The 16081-nt window shown below is 38.6% G+C and overlaps 1 protein-coding gene across 2 annotated transcripts in view; it reads right to left on the reverse strand.

Annotated features, from left to right (window-relative positions):
- Positions 1 to 16081, reverse strand: part of Kcnip4 (potassium voltage-gated channel interacting protein 4) — a 1082012-nt gene that overhangs the window by 1018356 nt on the left and 47575 nt on the right. The window lies entirely within an intron of this gene.

Below are 16081 nucleotides of genomic sequence, written 5' to 3' on the forward strand. Positions count from 1 at the left end.
AACAACAATTTTGAGCTCCTAGGACTAGGGTGGTTTTTAATCTGATAGGAACTTACCTACAGAGGTTTCCTCTTGATAAAATAAAGTAGCATCCTTAGAGACAGTGTAGTACAACACACAGAACAACTAGGTTGGAGGAATTACAACCAAACACCTATAATTTCACAGTCATGGTGAGGACAGACATTGTTCATTGACTGATTATAGAAGTTTTTACTGACTTCAAGGTGAGCCTGGAAATTCATCTTAAGAGAACAAAGCAAACACCTTCCACCCTATTAAAAAAAAAACTAAAGAAGTATGCCTCTTGAAGCTAACTAATATATCTCAAATATGGACCAGAATGTCCTGCCCCACAAGTCAATGAGAAGATGTTTGATGAATGAATGAATGCTACACTTACCATACCTTTGAAATGCTGCATTATTACTACTAAACAAAACCGGGGGACTAAGCATGAGGAACAATTTATCTGAACATACCAACAGCCTTGCCAACCACAACAAAATTATAAATGAGACCCACAGGAATCCATTGTGGAAAGCATGCCTGCCTGTCACAAAAATAAGTCCTGAAGTGAATTCGGTAAACAGATCAATAGAAAGTTTCAAATGAATAGAACTCTTGAAGTAATCAATGCCAGTCAAGTAAAAGATGCAGCAGGCTCTGGGACAACAGAGACCACTTATCTCTGAGCAGAGTATCCAGCCAAGGATGGCACAAAACCAAGGCTGAGGAACCTACTGTCAGGTTAGCTGGAATTTCTCTTCCCTGTGCATTTGTGCCTCTGTTCACAGAAGGTGATTTGCTTTCTAGGCTCTCTCCATATTCACTGAAGATGTGTAAGGTTCAAATCATTGGCTCTTGAAGAGTTGTACCATACTCTCTGAGCCATTCACACACCATCATGAGGAGAAGTACCTCCATTAGAAGAAGCCTTCTGACCAGTTAGTGGAATTATTATAGGTGAGTGGGGATATCACATTTAACTCAAATGTGCACATGTTTTTACCAACAGCTTTCATGGCCAGAGCTTCCTGCGAATAATCTCTATGAGAGCATTCTCTGAATTTCTAAATGCTTCCTGTAATCATTAAGTGACTAATCTCTGCTGGTCTCTCCAAATCCATTTTTCTCCTTCTTGTTCCTCCCAGCTGTTGGTTTAGACAGCTCTACCTAGTTCCTCCCCTCTGTGCCTTCCAAGTCATTTGGAGGTTTAACCACAGGTTACCTCCAATAGAAGAAGAATAAGGATCTCTTCCAGACAAAGCTGCAGTTCCAGGCAGGAGGGGGTTTTCCTGGTGGTACACCACCCAAGTCAGTACAGCAGCACTGAGAAAGCTTATATTGTTGACACATTTGCCTCAAGCATCATTTGAAGACCAGGTTCTACTCTGTAGCCCAAGCCGGCCTCAGCAATGCTCCTGTCTCGGCCTCCTGGGGTTGTTAAGTACACACCATTGCATGCAGGTCTCCATGTACAATTTCCACTTCTGCTCTCTTGACCTATTAGTATGCTGTAAAATGTCCTTTTACCTACACTCCCTTCAATTGCCTTATTTCATGCCAATTCTAATACAAATAAATAAAATCTCAACATCTGGCATGCTTTTACTACTTTGAGGTATGTCTTGTTTGATTCATGCATGCATATGTGTACGTGTGTGTGTGTGTGTGTGTGTGTGTGTGTGTGTGTGTGTGTGTGTGTACAGAAATACAAATATATATAATTTCTAACTTAATTGTATTTCCTTGAGATGGGTGTGTCATGTTCTATGGGCTCATGTAACATCTGATCAGAAGTTAGGAACTGGTAACATTCTTGAATTCACTGCTGCAATGGGACATATGTCAGAGGAATTCTGCCAATACAACAAAAATGGTGTCCTTATAAGAGCAACAGGCATTTTCCATATCATAGTTTTCCATAGATGTAGTTTTGCTGTTGTTTCTGTTGCGTGCTGCAACCACCACTGTCTTGCTGTTGTTGTTTGAGACAGGGCTTCATCATGCAACCCGAGCTGGTTTGACTCTTAGCGGCTATACCTCCCTCTTGAGTCCTGGGATTACAGATGTTTACCATTGCACCTTGCCCTGTGTAACCTTTAACTCCCACAATTACCTCACAAGTTTATTATCCTCATTTTTAAAAACAGGGGTTCAGAGGTGTGAAGGATACTTAAACAGAGCCACAGAGGTAATAAGTACTAGAACCAGGATGCTGGCTTGGGGCCAGAGGACTCCTGGATTCTCGTCTTTTGCTACTACTTCATCACACCATGGAAATGCCCTCACACCTCCAATATGCTAATTACTGCCAAGGGAGTTTTCCTGCTGCCTCCTCCTTACATCACAGTCATCAGGAGACAACAGGGATTACTGGCTTGATTAATGCTACAATTGACCTCTTTCAAGTGAACTGGCAAAACTAAGTCTACCCAAGGTTAATTACTCAAAAAACTATTTTAACTTTAAAATAGCCTGGGAGTTTGGGCTTATTGCACTTAACACACTGTATCTGTGTGTTGTGCTAAACATATCATATTTGTACAATGTAATATTATTTATATGGCCTCTAATATGTCTTGAGCACTTAATAGATAGTAAGTTGTTCCAGAAGCTTCTGTGTCATAGGAAATCAATGCTTTATTCAGCACTTAGAGAAGGCAACTTATCATTCACAGCCAAGTGAGAGCTTAGATGATTTGGTGCTGGAAAGGGAAACTGCAAATTTTCAGATGTGTGTAATTGCACTATCGAAATTACACAGGTCTGATTTCATTATAGTACGTTCTAATTCAATGTCTGCTTCATTTTTGTAACTGGCACTAAAATGCTTTTACTCAGCCTGCAATGTGAAAACAGTAGATCATAGGATTGGAGGAAAAAGTTTATTGACTTAGGGGCAATTCAGGATAAGCTAAAGACTTTAAAACTATGAACTTAAGTCATCAAAAAACAAATAGACCAGAAAAAAAATCTACTTAAATTCTTAACATTTCTTATACTGTGAATCTCTTTCACAGTTTTCTAATGCCACCTCAGAACAATGCTTGCTAATAAACAAATAAAAGAACGTGTACAGTTAGAGAAGAAGCTGTTTAAATTAGGAAACACTATCAAAACATTACAATAAAGATTATGTAACAAATTGATATACTTTGCTGTGAAATATTAGGAGTCAGTATGTAGACGTCTAGTACCTCTTGTGTGTCACCATACAACAACAATACGACACTATTGTCTTCTCTCTGATTGCATTTGTTGGAGAGCTGCACATAATCCCTGTGTTTGGTACTTACATACACCTTTAAGGACTTGCTACACTTGGCTTCGCTAAAAGCACCTGAGGATTTTATTCTTATGAAAACTCATGGAAGCCCTGGACTGTTAATGAGTCCCAGGTAAAGAACCCCACAGAAGAGGCATTTGAAGTCTCGTATGAAGAAGACAAGCAACAAGCAGACAGCAAGGGGCAAGAGAAAACCTCCTGTTCTCTAAGACAGTGAGAGAGAAGAGAGCTATTCAAGTAGAATTTAATTTAGAGCCAAATATACTCCTGCTGCACAGAACAAAATAAAATGCTATTTAAAAAACAAGTTTAAATAGATTTCAAGCAGACTGCCTCAAGAAAGCTTTTGAAAGAGAAATCTACTGGATTGTGAAATGACTGACAGGATGGAGACTCTCCAAACTTCTGATGTATATTTCATCAGAAAAAAAGTGAATGAAAGTTCAAAGGAAGAAAATAGTAGGGCCATTCATTGATTTGATATACATGATAAAAGCAAATATGTTCTCTGTGCTGGGGGGGGTAGTAATCTGGGTTATTTATGTTGCACACTCGCAGATCTGCAGTGATAGAACAGGCCATGTATAGGCCATCCATCCATTAGCGGTACTTTCTCAGTCATTCACAACCTAATTGCCTGGATTGGAATCAAAATAGAATATACAGCAAACATTCCCATTTAGTATATAATACATTACCAAGACAGGTCATAAGAGGACACCACAGAGCTGATCTGTGTTTGCATGCAAACACATGCTACTTCTAAATAGGTTCAGACTGTCATCTCATATCTGATTACGTTTGTGTCTTATTCTAATTTCTGCCTTCGCAACTGTCACATTGATCTGGGGCCTCTTGGCCATTCCTACCCCACACCCTTCCCATCTGTGGATTCCTCTTGTCTACCTGCGTTTGTAACAGTGGCTTACTTTGACTCATGCACTTCTTGTAGTTTTAACAGATACCTAATCTCACTGCAGATACCCTGCTCTGGTAACCAGCTGCTCTCTCTATCCCTGGTTCTATTTCTGGTCCTCATCCTTCCACACAAACAGCTCTTACACAGTAAATACTGGTTCAGAAAAGAAAGGAACGAACTAAAATTCCTCCCAAAGTCATCCGATCTCAAAGTAGATATTGAGCAATGTCCTAGAAAAGTGAGCAAAATGCCACCTCCTCCTGAGAACTATCCAGATCTTCAGAGGGAAATGTGTCTCTATCTGGAAGATGGTAGTGCCTCTGTTCAAAGCTGTCTTTGATTGAACACTCACTACATCTTGTATCTATATTAATCATGATTGTCTCCTTCCCCACCACTGGTCCACCTCTTTCAATCCACCACCACCACCACCCTTTAAAGAAACATATGTTTCCTCTACAGATTCTCCATTCTCTGACTCTTCTGAAACTTAGCAGATGTCCAACTTCACAATGGGCAGTACTTTCAACAGTTTAACAATGTACTATTTTAAAGCTCAGGTGAATTTAGAGGTAATCTCTCTATTTCACAACGTTAATTTTATTTATTTTATTTTTGTTCTTCTTGTTTTTATCCTGAAAACATGACTATAAAAAGAAAGACTCATGCCGGGCGCGGTGGGGCATGCCTGTAGTCCCAGCTACTCGGGAGGCTGAGACAGGAGGATCGCTTGAGTCCAGGAGTTCTGGGCTGTAGTGCGCTATGCCAATCGGGTGTCCGCACTAAGTTCGGCATCAATATGGTGACCTCCCGGGAGCGGGGGACCACCAGGTTGCCTAAGGAGGGGTGAACCGGCCCAGGTCGGAAACGGAGCAGGTCAAAAAGGAAGACTCATTAAACAACAAAATCAAATCAGGTTAGAACAGCCCATACTTCCTTATGGCATTAAGGATTCAGGCATTCATTCAAAAAAGCCCATATCTGTCAATGAGATGAATAAAGAAGTGAGCTGAGCACTTACCAGAGGTAGGGTTATGGGACCCAGGTTATTCCATAATGAAGCTGTTGAAATATATGTCTTTTTCAGAAGGTAAAAAAGATCCAATTAAAATACTCTTTTATTGTTAGATAATGGTGTGTTGTCCTCATTTCTGAAGAAAGATTTTTCTTTCTAAAGATATTACAATGGCACTAGGATTTTGAGGCTTGTTTCTTCTTTTATTTGTTTTTATTTTATGTGTATGGGTGCCTACATGTTAGTCTGTGTACCACCTTCATTGAGCCTGGTGCCCTGGAACTGGAGTTTCAGACAGTTGTGGGCTTCCCTGTAAGTGTTGGGAATGGAACCCAGGTCCACTGGATGAACAGCAACAGCTCTTAACCACTGAGCCTCTCTAGTTCCAGTTTGTTTTCTTTTTATTTCTTGATATCTTTATATTGCAAAATGAAAGTGTGAGTCTAGTAATACCATTACTATCCATTTTTTTTTTTTTTTTTTTTTTGAGACAGGCTTCTTACTATGTATACCAGGCTGGCCTAGAATTCAGTTTTGCTTGCCGCTGCCTCCTGACAATGTGAGTAAAAGTGTACACCACCACTCCCAGCATAAGCTTATTGCAGCATGAGATAGGAACACTTTTTTTTTTTTCAGTGCACATCATCAAGAAGGAGAAAAGTGTAGAGTGAAGATTTTGCCACTAGGTGAAACAATTCCTGACCAAAGCTGAAATCCGATCAGGCCAGGAAGCCCAAAGGCAACAAACCTTTTGAAGCCAAGCAGAATCTACTCTTGACAATGTTCTGAGAGCTCTCCTCTTCCTGATCAGAGATCTCTAACCTACAAGTGACTTCTGAAAAACCAGGAACTGATCTGAGCCATATACCTTTCCCTGGTGAGCCAGGCCACAGAGTATGTGTGCAGTGTCCTCTCACACAGAAGCTGCTAGATGGACTTCAAGGCCATTCATTGATCAAACAACAAATGGTTGTGTGATACATATTGTAAAATATTTAGAATACACAAGAATGTATAAAGAAAATAGAAATCACTTATAATTCCATCACTGAGGATAAACAGGGCTACTGTTTTTTTTCTAATTCCAAGCTTTTATTATAATTTATAATAATTATCTAATGTAACCACTGAGGCTACCCATAAGCAGAAATGCTAGATCTCAAGTGCAGGTCTGGAAAGTTCCCAGTCTTCAAACTGCGCATCTGGCAACTCCCAGGGATACTGGCATGGGGTAAAGGACTTATTCACTGGGGGCATTTATCAAGGGCAAACATAAACCAAAAAGAGGTATAACAAAAATGAAAGAATCCTTTCTAACTTGTAATTTTCCATTTGTGCCTCTACAAAGATGCCTGTTTCTTTGTATATAAAGAGTCTAATGTAAAACTGATAAACTGATAAGCTTAGAAGCATGATAAATTTTTAACCCTAAGATAGTAAGCTATGGTATTTGTTAACTTCTTAAAGTTTTTAATTCCCTAGCTTCCTTCTAACAGAAAGTCCTTTGTTTTGCTCATGAATCCATGCTCCTTCTTTTAATTAATATTTTCTTGTAAATATTATTTGTCAGTTTTTTTCACCTGGGATGTTTTTCCAAGCCTGATGACCTGAGTTGAATTCCCAGGACTCACATAAAAATAGGGGAGAATCAGCTTCTTCAAGCTATCCTCTGGCCTCCGCACATCATGTACTGTACACACACACACAACACACACACACACACACACACACACACACACACACACACACAAATAAACATAAAAAAGAACTTTTTTATTTCTAAAAACTTAAATAATGAAAAATGCAGTGTTATCATACTTGAGTAAACATAGGGAGGCCACTACAGTTTATTTAATGTACCAGAATTTGATATGAAGGCCACAAAAGGAAAATGGTCCTCCAAGAACACCAGTAAATATTGTTTCCAATTATTAAGTAATGATGAAGATTTAAAACATTCATCTCAAATCCATTCAGAAAAAATGTCCTCCCATAACTGGGTCACTAGCCCCCAGTACATAAGGAATTTTGACTCACTGAATAGTGCTGTAGCTTGAAATATTTAATGTATACATTTTCTTCATTTGAGTCCCTGAATACAACAATATGCACATGGTAATACGCAGAATTAAGAAATATCTCAATAGCTTGGCTTGTGGAAATGCCTCAAGAAAAGCAAAACTGTCAGCTCATTTATATATTAATATCTTTCTATATGTTTTCAGTTGAGTTGAAGGCAGACCATCGTTAATAATAGTGTTCCTAAAAATATCATCATTCAATTTTCAAATCTTTTTGTGGGCTAAGTGGTCTGGCACCAGGCTTGACTCAATATTATTTTGCTGTTTTATATAAAACAAGCAGTAGTGGGTACCCATGTAAATCACATAACCCACTACTCTTATTTCTTATAGATCTATGCTGCACAATTCTACCAGGGTGAGAGTGAAACACAGAAGAGGTTGTCTCTATGCCACTAACGAAGAAGGATCAAAGCTGATTCCCATTCAAAAAATTTTGAATTTTCTAATATGATACAATTTATTAATCAGAACATATATTTACTACTGTCATAGTTGTGTGCTTTTTCATACAGTACAAATGCTATTAAATATCATGAATGTTGCTTTGTCTTTCCAAAATGATTGCATAATTTAAGAAAAATCAGAGGACAACAAAAATACCATTGCAGAATATTTGATCACACTGTGTGAAGATGTATCTGTCCTTCCTAACCTGCCTAAGGCACCTTTTGACTGGTTTAATAAAGAGTTGAATGGCCAATAACTAGGCAAGAGAGGATAGGCAGGACTTCCAGGGAGAAAGAGGAACTCAGGGGAAGAATCTGAGAGGTGAGCACTCACCAGTCAGACATGGAGAAAGTTGGACATATAGTACTGAGGAGGGATAACAAGCCATGTGAAAATGTAGATTAATAGAAACTGGTTAATTTAAGTTTTAAGAGCTAGTCGGGAACATGCCTAAGCTAAGGCCATGCTTTCATACTTAAGAAGTCACTGTGTCAGTATTTGGGAACTGGCAGAACAAAGAAAGACCAGCTACACATACAATGTGGAGCACTGTAGTACTACTTACCGATATTGGCTTATTTAATACATGAATGTCTCACAATAGGAGAATTAGAATTACTGTCTCACCTTTGAGCTAAGAGCCTGCAGAAAGAAATTAATTTGTTCAAGGTTACACAACATTCAAATTTCTTCAATTTAGTCTACTAAGGAGTTCATATTATCACCCAAAGAATCAGAAGGAAGTAGATGGCGAATTTTTTTTTTTCAAACCCTTCAGAAGTTTCACAAATTTTGTGTTTTGACATTCAGTCCAGCATCTTTATTTGGTTTGTTGTTGTAATGTTAGGAATCCAGTCCCAGAGTTTTGTGCATGCAAATGAGACAGCACTCTACCATTAAGCCATCCCTCTAGTCCTTGTTTGGTCCCTAATGTTTCAGAGGTGCAATCTGAGCATAGGAAAGGAGCTTTTATAACTGGGATGCAGAGGTATGTGCAGATGGACAGAGAAAAAGACTGTGGAGGAAGAAAGACAAGCATGGAAGAAACCAAGCAGGATTAAAATAGAAACTCGGAGACTGAACTGAAAGGCAGCCTGGAGCAGTCTCTTTCAAATACCTTGACTTGTGTAGGAAAGAGCAGAGGACGTTTGAACTTGTGGACTTTGGGAAGTTTAACTCTTGCATACACACAGAGAGAATTCAAGAGCAAAAATGAAACATACAACCTTATGGATGAGCAATTTCCCCAAGGGTTATCTCCAGTACTTACTGAGGGCAAACAGATGCCACCAGGAAAATAAACAACAATCCAAGGCAGGGACAGTCATATTAAATTGATAAAGTCATTTCAATGTAATTATTTAAAGAAACATAAAGCACATGTGTTACAGACTATTGTTTTGTGTATTGTTTGGTCTAAAAGCTCAGAATTTACTCTCTTCTGACCATTATACTTACAAACTAATAATCACAGTGAATTTTGTACAAACACCACTGTAGCAACTGTGTTCTACAAGGCCAATGGCTGCCCACATTTGCTGTTTCCATCTTTACATTGTGGCTCATAAAGTTCCCAGCACACATTGAGTGCTCAATGCCTTATTGATTAATTAACCTTGCAATTGATCGACAATAAAAGTTTACAGATAGTCAAATGAACAGCTAAATGAATAAATAGGATATATTGTATCCTATAATAGCATATTCCCATCTTTAGAGATATTCAAGAGAAAGGCATGTAATAGAGTAAACTCAAGCATGGAATAAGTAGTTGCTCTGTGTGCTCCTGCTAATCCCAGAAACCCTCTTTCTATTTACTATTTATGGCATGAAAGAACAGAGCTTATCTGTAGAAGATGTGGGAAGATAAATTTTAGGATAAAAATAACACCTTGAGCAATAACTGACATTTCTTTCCTAAGCAAAAGTACTTCCATTTGCTGATTGCATGCTGGCTAGCTCTTACATACTAGCTACTGTGCAACAAATACTCCATTTCAAAAGATGGGATGGAGAATAGCAGCTGAAAAAAAGGCTGCACTCAGGGCCACTCTGTCCTGAATGCCACCTTGCCTGCTAGTCTGGGAGGATTCTCTGAGAAATCAGCACAGGTGGTTGTGCTGGGGGAGGAGAGGCATGCTTGTTTCCCAGTGTCCTAGTGATGGGTGTCCGTGGTCAAACATTAGTTCCCCAAGATGCCCCAAAATGAGAAACTAAAAATTTTAGGAAAGTGGTTCATTATTATACCCCACCGTTCCTACACCAAGGAAAGTAAATAGCATAGATGGACAGAGCCAATAATATTTATAAAACTCAGAAGGTAATAAACATGCTCTTTTTCAAGAATTATCCAATGGAAACTTTATTTGGAATTCTAAATATTATGATTTAGAATTGTCAAGCAAGGAGATGTGAAAAGGAAAAAGAAAAGAAGGAGCAAGGGAAAGTGTAAAGCAGGAGAATGGAAAGGGGGGGTTAAGAAACAGGCTGAGGCCATTGTCTTCAAGACAAACAAGAAAAGAAATGACAACCTCCCTTCTTGCTAGTGTTCCTTTCTCACCACTTTATAGCCTCACCACCTCTCTTCCAGATTCTGGGACCCCCACCCCAAAAGCACTGCCTTCCCTCTCCTAGCAACTCTCTTCTACTGGATAGTCCATGTTTCTAGCTGCCCCCATTACACAGGTAGCCATCAAAGAGCTTTTGTGACAGCCGAAATGCCGTGCATTGACACCGCCTCCATTATTTTCTAGGTTAGCTCTTTGCTTGGGGCCTCCACAGCACCTGTGACAATTAGTAATTATCTAATCTGTTGGTTTTATTTGATACTATTCTAACTATGAGAACAGAAGTGCTTTAGTGTCCTTTGCTGTTGCATTTCTAGCACCTTCTACAATTCCCAGCATGTAAGTGGGGCTTGAGAAATAAACAATGAAGAGGAAGAGGAGAGGAATGGAGGAGAGGAAGACAGACTTGAAAGGAACATCTCACTTATTTTATGGAAATGTTGGCTAATTGCATTCTGCGTTCACTGACAGCAGCTACTACTGACTCTGGGGAACCGTTCTGTTCCGTGGAACTAAATCAGCTCCATTCCCTCCATGACAAAAGCTTCATATACAATACAGATGCCATATTTAGTAAGTGGGTAACATCGTGCTGCACTGTTATTGCACAGTCCTAAAAAAAAAAAGGCAGCCCCAGCTTCCTGTCTTGACCCCTGATGCACAGCTCTTTCTCCTAATGCCCAAGAACCACAGGCAATAGCAATGAATCACTCTTCCACCAGCACTGATTTCACACTCCCTCGCCACTGGCTCTATTCACCCACTTCCAGTCTGAAGTCAATCAAACTTTTATAACCGAATCCCCTTAACAAATGCGAAACTCACTTCCCACCAAACAGCCTTAATTTAGCACAAACTAAATTTCAAAGGAAATTTGACTGTGCTTTGCTTTAAATGTCAGAACTGGATATTCAGAGAGAATAATTAAGGGGAGGAGATGGTTTCATCCAATAAAAAAAGATTGCTAGTTTGTGCAAAGCAAAGTGCTAAGAATATTAGCATTTTAAATCTGCTCTCTTGAAAATGCTACTAATGGACACACTGGTGTTCGCATAAAGCATGCCTCTCTGTCTTCACTGCCAGGAAGATGAGAGCATTTGCTCTGGGATTCAAAGGACAGACACTGCCTCTTAAAAGGCAGATCTAGGGATGTGTGCTTCCTAATGTCTGGGATATGAATCACAGCCACCCCTTCTCATGTAAGTTTAGAATCCCTTTCTCCCTGATTGTCAGGCCAGGAGCCTTTTATCGTTATTCGCTCATACATAATATTGTTTGTTTGTTTCCTTTTTCCTTTTCGTAAATCAGTGTCTTAGTTACTGTTCTACTGAAATAACGAGACACTGTGACCAAGCCAACTCTTTAAAGAAAGCATTTAATTGGAGTTTTTCTTACAGTTTCAGAGGGTTAGTTCTTGATGTTCATGGTAGTGAGTATGTCAGCAGGCAGGCAGGCATGGTACTAGAGCAGTAGCTGAAAGCTCATATAATCCACAAGTTGTAGGCAGAAAGAAAGAGAGTGTGTGAGACTAGGCCTTTCACAGGCTTTTGAAAACCTGAGGCCCACCCCCAGTGACATACTTCCTCCAACAAAGCCACACCTACTAATTCTTCCAAAAAAAGTTCCAACAAATGGGGACCAAACATTCAAACATACGAGCCAATGGAAGCCACATTCATTCTAATCACCACTCAGGATGAACAATTCTGTGTTGTTTGGGAATGAATAAGGTTCAGAGTTTTACAAATGGTTTGGTGATCTAGCTAAAACGTATTTTGCCTGTCTAGGTTGAATGTTGACAACCCCACCACTGGGGTGAAAAGCTATATTTTATAATAATGTATACAGTATAGTTTTCCAATTTGTTGGGATTAAACTTATGCTGTAAAGATACCAAAATTTCTAAAATGACAGAAAAACAGCAGAAAGAACTTCAGAACTTTCTTCCTTCCCAATCAAAAAAAAGAATGTTCTTGTCACACTCTGTGTTTTTTTTTTTTCAAGGCTGTTTCCCTACTGATCTGATATTTTTTTCAATCATATCTGAGAAGACTTCTTAAGTAAGTGTTAACATCTGCTGTCCCTCTTTAACAAGCACTCTTAATATCTCCTTTTTAAAGAATTTTGTTTCAACTATATGGCTATATATGGGCACATTCACATGAGAGCAGGGTCCATGAAGGCCATAGGGGACAGCAGTCTCTGGAGCCAGAGTTACAGGCAGATGTGAGCTATCTGACATGGGCGCCAGGAACCAAACTGAGGGCCTCTGCAAGATTAGTACATACTCTTAAGCTCTGAGCCATCTGCCCCTGCTCCTAATGCCTTCTGACAAAGTTGTTTAGCTATAGTTTCTGTTGAGGTTACAGAATTTGTATCCTCCCATCCCAATCCCAGTGGAGGGGGTTTGAAGTTTAAGGCTATAATAAAAGCTGAATCCCAAATCGATGAAGCCTAAGGATTTTGTATGGTGAAAGTTTTATCATAGTTTTTTGTGTCTCAGCAGGGAGATGTGATACTTAGCAGCAAGAAAAGACTGCAAAGACTGGAGGAGCAGTGAGGCCATCAGTCCAGGCACAAAGAGAAAAATTACCCTCAGCTTTTTTATCTTTAGCTATAATTTTAGTTTTCCCTTTGTTTTCATGATGCTTCTTAGGACAACAACATGTATAGTAAGCACTTGTGGACAATAAAATCATAAGGCTTGGGGTACATAAGACAAAATCTATGAGGGTCTCTGAAAAGACTACAAAGACATCATGAACATGGGAACTATGCAGAAGGCACTAGCCATCATCAAAGATGTTCTCAGTACTATGCAATTTGCATACTGTTCCCTTCAGAAAATCCCGAAGTAAAACATTCTTCAAAACAGAGAAAAACAACTCTCTTGTGTAAAAGAAGGAGAAAGATAATATGCAAGAAGTGCTCATTTTATGAGTAAATTATGATAATCTGGTATTTTTGTGGCCTGCTACAGCAAAAACACAAAGAATTAATGTAGATTACTTAAATAACAAAAATGCATCCCTCATAATTTTTGGAAGCCAGTTCAAGATGGCAGCCTGAGGCCAGTAGGATGACCCAGCAGGTAAAGGCACTTTCTACCATGTCTGATGACTGGAGTTCAATATTCAGAACCTATAGGGTAAAAGGAAAAAAATTAATTCCCAGAAGTTGTCCTTTGCCTTCTCCTTTCACCTCCACATACATGCTTTATTGCACTATGTGCACACCACCCCCAGACACACAAACTAAATGGGTAAGTAAAAATAGTCTAAAGATGGCAGTGTGACAGGGTTCTTGTGGGAAGAGATGTGCAGGTGGTCCCTGTCTTCTGTATTCTTACTGGTAGAGAGCCTGAGAGCTAGGATCAGTAAAGAGTGACAGAGACACACAGAGAGTGCACTGATGTACTAGTGCTCTGGTCTCTTCTTTATGAGGGCACTTATCTTACTGATAGGAGGCATCATCCTTGTTGCCACAACTCCAATGGCTGAGCCTTCTAATGTCTTCATCTTGGGAATTAGATTTCAGCATAAGAAACTGGGGGGAGGGGATTAGAAACATTCTCTCAATATCACCCAAGGAGAGTTTTACTTTATAAAGGGTCACAAATACATTTGAAGAGGGGAAAATTACCCCCCATCTTCCATATACCTTGTTAAATCTGTTCAAACACAGAGAGGAAAGAAATTGAATATTCTCCCTTTAGTGATTATCATACTTAAGAAATTATGCTAAATTAATTTGCATGTAGATGATTCAGCCCTAGGAATAATGATTTCCTTAACCAACATAGTTATTATTATAAATGGCATTATATAATAGGGAAGATTAAAGGAGGCTGTAACCACCATTGTCATATTCAAATCTGAAAAGAAAATATTACTAATGATTGAAACAAGTTGATTTTGTGGGATGCTTTCTCAGCCTACAGAAGTCTTGTTATTGCAATATATGTTTTCAAATGTACTATAGACAATTATGTAAAAGTAAATAAGTCCTCCCCATTTAAACTTTGGACTTAGTGTTTACTTTCAGTTATTCCATTGTGACAGATCATTATTTATACAGTGCTTACTGCATATCTGACATCATTCTAAAATTCTGTTGGTCATTATTTCATTTCATCTCTAATCACTCTGTGACTTACACACTGTTAGTTATGATTATTATCACCAATATATAAAGTAGAAAACTACATTCCCAATATAACTCATTCTATACTTCTAAAATAAATTCTAAATCCCATGGAAATACACTTCAGCTTTACAGGGACGCCTCAGATGTGATGTCATCGCCTGCAAATGTTCTCCACATGGTAATAAATTTGTTAATCATAAAGACTGATTTCTAGCTGGGCAGTGGTGGTACACCCCTTGAATCCCAACACTCGGGAGGCAGAGGCACGCGGGTCTCTGTGAGTTCGAGGCCAGCCTGGTCTACAGAGTGAGTTCTAGGAAAGGTGCAAAGCCACACAGGGAAACCCTGTCTCAAAAAACAAAAAAAAAAAAAAAAGATTGATTTCTATTTGTGTTATTAAATTTTTAAGCAGGCACCATGGAGAGGAGAGAAATCTCTGTGTGAAACATGTTTGATATGTAAGTGGTAGTACTTAAGTTCTGATCCTCAGAACCTACCTAGGACTTGGTAGTACTCATATGTTAATTCTCACTGTTCCCAAGGCAAGATGTGATGCAGAGAAGAAACATTCCTTGAAGCTCCTGGTGTAACTAGCCTGTTATAAGTAGCAATGAAGAACAATGGGACCATGCCTCAAACAAAGTAGAATGTGACCATAGCCACTGGAGGTTGCTTTCTGAAAACCACATATACTGTGGCTACAGGAGTTTGTACTAAGCAAGGATGGGATCCTAGATTTTATATGGCCAACAATATGCACACACACACACACACACACACAAAAAAAAAAAAAAAAAAAAAAACCATGAACAAAAGTATTTATATTTGTAAATTTCATCAATAAGTTATAAGAGCAGCATATCTTCATAGTCATGTTCAAAGGCTGAATGTATGCCATTGCCTGGCTAGGCCAGGAATCCAGTTGATGTTTCAGTATTTTTCTATATTTTTTCCAAAAGATGTGAGAAGTTGGAAAAAATTTTAATGATATTTCTTTGGCATCTTTTTTAAAAAAAAAAAATTGTGATTTTTTTTAACATTAAAACTCCTTAGACTTAAAAAATTGCTAGGCTTTGAGAAGTACATTTAAGTGAGGGATGTGGATTAGTAATAGAGCATTTGCTAATGTGCAAGACCATAGGTTTAATTCCCAAGCACCACAAAAAAGAATAAAAAATGTATATTAATTCCCACTAAGAAGCAAAATCCGCAGACAGAAGTGTTTTGCAATTGCCTCATTTCTCTCTTCATTTCTAATTTTCTCCTTAGACAAATTCTTTGTAAACAAGAAAAAGTTAATAATAAATATGCAGTCAAACATTTGCATAGTGTTTGTTTATACATTGTTTCAACAATAGCTACAGAATAAATAATTCTTAAATTTAGCCACCTTGGAATAGAGCATTTTCTCCAACCAAAGAAAAGATCCTATATTGTATGTGGCATCGTTGCTTGAATGCAGTTAAAATCCAACAGTTTGCTTGAATCTATAAAGTTATATTTCTGGAAGATTTTTATGAGCCAATATATAGTGCCATAGTAGATTTCATCTGAATTGGTTGTTTAGAAATGCTACAGGCAAATTGTGTTGCCTTTATTTCCTGTTTTAGG

Source organism: Peromyscus leucopus, chromosome 10 (assembly GCF_004664715.2).
Source record: "Peromyscus leucopus breed LL Stock chromosome 10, UCI_PerLeu_2.1, whole genome shotgun sequence".
NCBI classification, from domain to species: domain Eukaryota; kingdom Metazoa; phylum Chordata; class Mammalia; order Rodentia; family Cricetidae; genus Peromyscus; species Peromyscus leucopus.